At 37.9% G+C, this 5,747-nt stretch overlaps 1 long non-coding RNA gene across 6 annotated transcripts in view; it reads right to left on the bottom strand.

Annotated features, from left to right (window-relative positions):
- Positions 1-3,476, bottom strand: part of LOC103460809 (uncharacterized) — a 26,350-nt gene extending 22,874 nt beyond the window's left edge. For 3 of the 6 annotated variants that reach the window (XR_533002.1, XR_001776325.1, XR_001776324.1), the window contains exon 1: positions 2,739-3,476. This is a non-coding gene — a long non-coding RNA (uncharacterized LOC103460809). The remainder of the gene's footprint in view (positions 1-2,738) is intronic. The other 3 variants (XR_533000.2, XR_533001.2, XR_533003.2) reach the window with 1 other exon arrangement.
- Positions 3,477-5,747: the final 2,271 nt, after the last annotated feature.

Genomic DNA, 5,747 nt, shown 5'->3' with positions numbered 1-5,747 from the left:
TATGCGGCTCGTACCGCTGTGTGCCCACCCACAAAAGTGGTATCAAAAAGTGCGGCTCGATGCCGAGAAGTGAGCTATTATTTTTATTGGGGATCGGAGTTACGACTGCGACGTAAAAAGCGAAAAACGAGCGAAATGTCCAACTGCCGAAACGCAGAGTGTAACTGACACCAACTGCCGCTTTTTTAGAGTGAGAAACAGGGTGGAATTTTGACCCAAAAATAATTTTGAAATCGCCAAACTTGTGCTATTGGCATGAAAGTTGGTTGGTAACCGCCCCCCACCAAAGAATTTGCAGGCTACTTTGCACTGACCATTATTTTATTATTAATATTGCTATCACTATTGTAGATGTTTTGATTTTTATGCTTGTTTCTGTATTTATCATCAAAAATTTCCCAGAGAACAAAAAAGTCATGGGAATAGAAATTATTTTCACAGGTGTCTATGAAAAATGCAATGAACATTCAAGTTAAAATCGGTAGGCCTAACAGCAGCCAATCAGAGTGGGAAAAAAATATTCTTATTTTGTGCCATTTTCTAGTTGTTAAATCTTGCACAAAATGACCAGATAAAAGATGTACAGCAATGCCAGTTTAAACTTTGAACTATTTGCAAAACAACTGAGCTCTGCAACATTAAAACATGGATAGAACTGTAACTACATTAATCATAGCTCTTCTTCTCTTCAGTGTTTCTGTCGGTTTCTGGTGGTGCAGCTCTGTGCTGCCTTCAGGAGAATGGGACATCAGAGCATCATCCATAAAACTTCACCCATATGGCATTTATTGAGCAAACCAGAGCTTTCAGTGGAAAAAAGTTCCAGGTCCTTTTAATGCCATACACATATGAGACAGAAACATGGATTATATCTTTAAATAGACCTGTCTATTGATTTATAGATTAATAGTTTTACTGGACAGAAATGACAAAGAACAAATCTGATTCTTAATCAAATCCTAATGAGTCAAATTGAAAGTGTCATGGAGTCACCAGCCTCATGATATTAACACTGACATGTAAAATAATATTGAAGAAATAAATATATCAAATCTAATTAAAAACATAAATAAGTGATCAGTTCTTTACTGTTATGGTCTGTAAGATATATTTATTCTCAGTATTGGATATGGTCTCAACAAACCCATGGCACTTCAACAATATTATTTTACCTTTTAGCTGTCTATCGTCGTATCACCCATGGAGGGATTTCTTGATTTCTTTATTTAAATGGGTTCATTTTTCAGAGGGATACACAGTGAGGGYATCGTGATTTTAGCTACCAGTAGCAGGAGAACGGAGCCGCGCCAAGAAGCTAACAAACACTGAATAGAAGAAGAGCTGACATCGATACAGTTGCAGCAAAGGATGGTTTAATATTACACAATACAGTTTTACCAAGTTGCTCAAAGTCTAAACTGGCGTTGTTGTGCATTTAAGGTGTAAAGTTTACCTTCGACCAAACGCCCCCCAAAGSCATCCCAGCGCCCCCCTTTTGTAAAAATGTCTGCCAGCGCCCCCTGCCGTCCTCTGAACGCCCCCTGGGGGGCGGTACCGCCTACGTTGAGAACCGCTAATCTAGAGGAAGAAATAGGTTGATGAAATTCTAATTTCATTTGTATGGGGTTATAGTCTGAAATTGTAGCTGCGAAGTAAGAACAAGCTTTAATTTGTGAGACAAGTGGGAATGAGGTCAAAAACATATCAATTCTTGAATATGAGTTGTGGATATTAAAATAGAATGAGTAGTCTTTGCTGGTTGGGTTACGCATCTCCCAATTCCCTGAGCCAGAGCCACCGCAGATCTAGATGGTGCAGCGGATTTAGGAGAGGAGCGATCCATGAATGGATTTAGAACCAGGTTATAATCGCCGCCCAATATAGCTTCAACCGCTGCTAGTTTTAGAGTTAAATCTTTAAAAAATTCTAGGTCGTCTAAGTTTGGGCCATATAAAGATACAAGTACTACTCTAATTTTGATAGACTGTGTAATAAATACAAATAATCCAGCTCTGTCCTTTTCCATATAATTTAATCGAAATCTGAGGTTTTTATTGATAAGCAAGGCTACACCTCTGGCTTTAGATAAAAAAGAAGAGTAAAATACTTGTCCAACCCAATCTCTGCGTAACTTTAAATGTTCTATATCTGTGAGATGAGTCTCTTGAATAAAGGCAATATCTGTACCTTGTTTCTTAAAGAATGTTAGAACTTTCTTCCTTTTAATGGGGTTATTAATCCCTCTAACATTCAACGAGATACAGTTTAGTAGTCCTGTCTTATTCATTTTAAATATTGAGAAAATATTCTGACTAAGTGACAACACGAGATGTATAACTTGGAGCAAAAAAGGAGATCTCTGACCCTTGCTAAAAGTTTACAGGTTTCATTAATCACAAATTGAACCTCATGGAGAGAGTGTCCCACAAACCCCAAGAATAAGAAATAAAGAAAACCCACACTTAAACCCTAGAAGACAAACAAAAACAAGAGTTTAGAAACTCTGCTTCTAAACATTTATGGCATCCTCAGCAGAGAACATTTTTTTCTGAAAAAGAATACGATTGCTCCTACAATAAAAATACAAAAAGGAAAAATACTCAAGAGCTATATTAACCCTACTTAACAAAATCTACCTAGCGTACAAGTATTATAATCAAACACGTATGTGCCTCATATGGTTTAGCATTTCAGTGATATCTAGTAATTATGGATTATCTTGTGTAACCTCATTTTACCGTTAACAGTCTTGGTACGTGGTCATCTTGCAAAGGAAATATTCTATCCCTCATCCCGACCAGTGGACAGGAAGGTCTCCACCTCAGATGGACCTGAAAACAGTTTAAATCCACCTCCGTGTCGAATCCTCAGTTTAGCAGGGTAGCGGCTGGCGTATTCAATGTTTTTCTCCCGTAGTTTTTTCTTCACCTCGTTGAAAGCGAGCATTTTGCGTTGGATCTCAATGTTGTAATCCGGGTAAAATGAGACTCGATTATTATCCAACTGCATCGTTCCCTTGCTCCTGGCCAAACGAAGTACTTTGCCTTTGTCCCTGAAGTTCAGGAATTTCACGAGGATAGGTCTGGTCCGCTCCGACGGTCTCCCCAGTTGGTGTGCCCTCTCGATAGTAACTGGGGTTGGGAAGTGTTCCTCCCCAAGAAGCCGCGGGATTAGTCGTTCCACATAACCAACCATGTCGGTACCTTCTGACTTTTCTGGGATATTTATGATTTTGACATTTGACCTCCTGCTCCAGTTTTCCAAATCGTCGGTTTTGTCCATCAGCAGTTACTTCCTTCTCCATTTTTAATATACGTGTTTGTACGTCAGCGTTGACAATGAGAGTTCTATTTTTGTTAGCGACTGTTGGATATTATCCGTTTACTTTTTAATATGCCCAGTGAGCTCTTCTTTCGATTCACGGATAGCCTTCATAAGGGATTTCAATGTTGGTTTATCTTGCTCAGCCGCCATCTTCTCCACGTGAGGACTCTCCTTTGAGTCGACGAAAAACTTCCAAAAACGGCTAGGTTTTAGCACCAATTAGTCCGGTTCGAATAATAAGTATTTGTGCACCGTTTCAGGAATTATTTCAGTATTTGGAGCAATGTAGTCATCAGTATAAACTCATCACTGCTCAGGTCTACCTGGAGCTCACCGACACACGTATGCCTGCAGTGGGTGCATCACGTGTCTCCCTTAGGCTCTAATCTTAATCAGATTTTTATAGTATATACTGGGGTTGCCACCCGTCATGTAAAATGCGAGATCGTATTAAACACTCCTCACTTACGCTTGTTTCACCGCCCGCTAAAGAAGCGACATTACCTGTAGCCACAAGTCCAAAACTTGACAGTTATGCCACACACCCGCTACTCCATCACGTCCTGAGAAGTCAAACTCTTGCTACGATCAAGACATGAAGAGGAAGACGCTGTTTTAGCTAGATAGATAGATATTAACGTTTCATTGGCGAAATGTGATGAGCTATTTATCTCTCTCTTTAGTTTATATATATATATATATATATATATATATATATCATTAACTTCACATTTCTCCAATGAATATCAAATGTTATGATTAGAAGGTTAAGTTTCTTATCCTTGGTTTTCCTGTTGTTGTAACTTGGCAGTAGAAAATTGATAACATAGGAATAATAACTTTATATCCCTTTTAACAGGTTACACTTGATTTTGCTGTGGTGCCTGTGGAATCGAAGTGCATGAAGTTTGTGCTCAGGTGGGAAAACCCTGTGGATCACATGGTGGGACTTCTGCTTCAAACTGCTCACTACAGTATACCATTGCCTCTGTCATCCACCAGTTCACTGCAGACTGGCACCTGCCAAGGACCCTACATGGATGTCTTAAGTTGTAAACCCTGAGTACATACTGTTGAAATAAAATTTTTATGTCTTTTGTAAATACATTTTCTCTATCAATGTCTTATATTGTTAACTGTGGTAATTATGTTTGTGTAATGTAGTAACCATGTACAGTGTTTAATATAATTATTAAATAGATGTTTTAAAGAAACAACCACAAACCTTATGTCTTTGGTCCACAATGGCAGCTTTAATTTTAGCATTTCCTCTCCTCCACATATTTTGTTGCCAGATGTGTAAAATTTACAAAAAGAAGCAATTTAAATGTAAAAGTTGCACATACTCAAGATTACTCAAGAGAAGCTATTTAGAATAGTTTTTACAGAACTCTTCACAACATCAATTCATTTATTAATAGATACATATAGATATTAATTACTAAATACACAAAGATTTCATTTCTAACACAGCTGCTTGCAGTAGTGAGTGTTCATCCAAGAAGTGTGACTTGCAGGAGCAGGGAGGCTCTGTACTGGTTTCTCCTTTTAAATCAAGAGGCCCATGATAGTTTGACATTAGGCAGCAGATGTCCCACAGCTGATTGACTAAACCTGCCATGGACAGAGGAACAGGATCATCTCTGATATGGTAGGTTGTTAGGTCGGCTGCTGTTGAGAAAGATGGACAACAAAAGGAGAAATTATGAATCACATCAGAATATGTAAATTATTTGGTAGATAGTGCTTAAATCATATTTAAAATGCTTTTCTAAACAACAGTGTTGGAAGATGTAAGTGATTTTAGTGAAACTTTTAACAACACAGCACTGAAAGGCAGCGATGTACGTGTATGTTTCCTAACTGGCTAAAGTTGCTGCTAACTGGTTTGCTCTCCGATCGGAGGCTGGTTCCTTTAAATACAGTTGGAGAATGGTAAATTGACAATGACTAATAACGGCTAACAYTTAAATGCTGTTTTATTAAAGTTGATAAAGTGAATYTCTAAACGTTACAGCACTGACAGAGCGGTGTATATTTTTTCTTAACTGTGGCTAAAGCTGCTGCTAGCTGGTTTACTCTCCGATCTGAGGCTGTTTATTTTATACACAATGGTGGATTGACAATCAGTAATAACAGCTATCTAACACTTAAATGTTGTTATTATTAACCTTACCTTTTATTATATCCTTAAGATAATGAGTATCCGTGAATTTTTCAGTCAGGTTTCCCGAGGCAAAATCACACCGGAAGTAAAGATACACCTCCTCGAGTTATGGCGGCCATTGTCTGACGTCTATGGAAGTAATTATGTGCCATCAGAATTTGAATAAAAAATGCATCTGAAATTTGAATGTTGTATATTTGTTCTTACTTTTTCAATTTAAAAATTAATTCAGAATATATTTTTGACCTAAAAAAAA

Source organism: Poecilia reticulata, unplaced genomic scaffold (assembly GCF_000633615.1).
Source record: "Poecilia reticulata strain Guanapo unplaced genomic scaffold, Guppy_female_1.0+MT scaffold_298, whole genome shotgun sequence".
NCBI classification, from domain to species: Eukaryota; Metazoa; Chordata; class Actinopteri; order Cyprinodontiformes; family Poeciliidae; genus Poecilia; species Poecilia reticulata.
The sequence above is the reverse complement of the archived record's forward strand: the minus strand, read 5'-3'. Positions and strand labels throughout refer to the sequence as shown.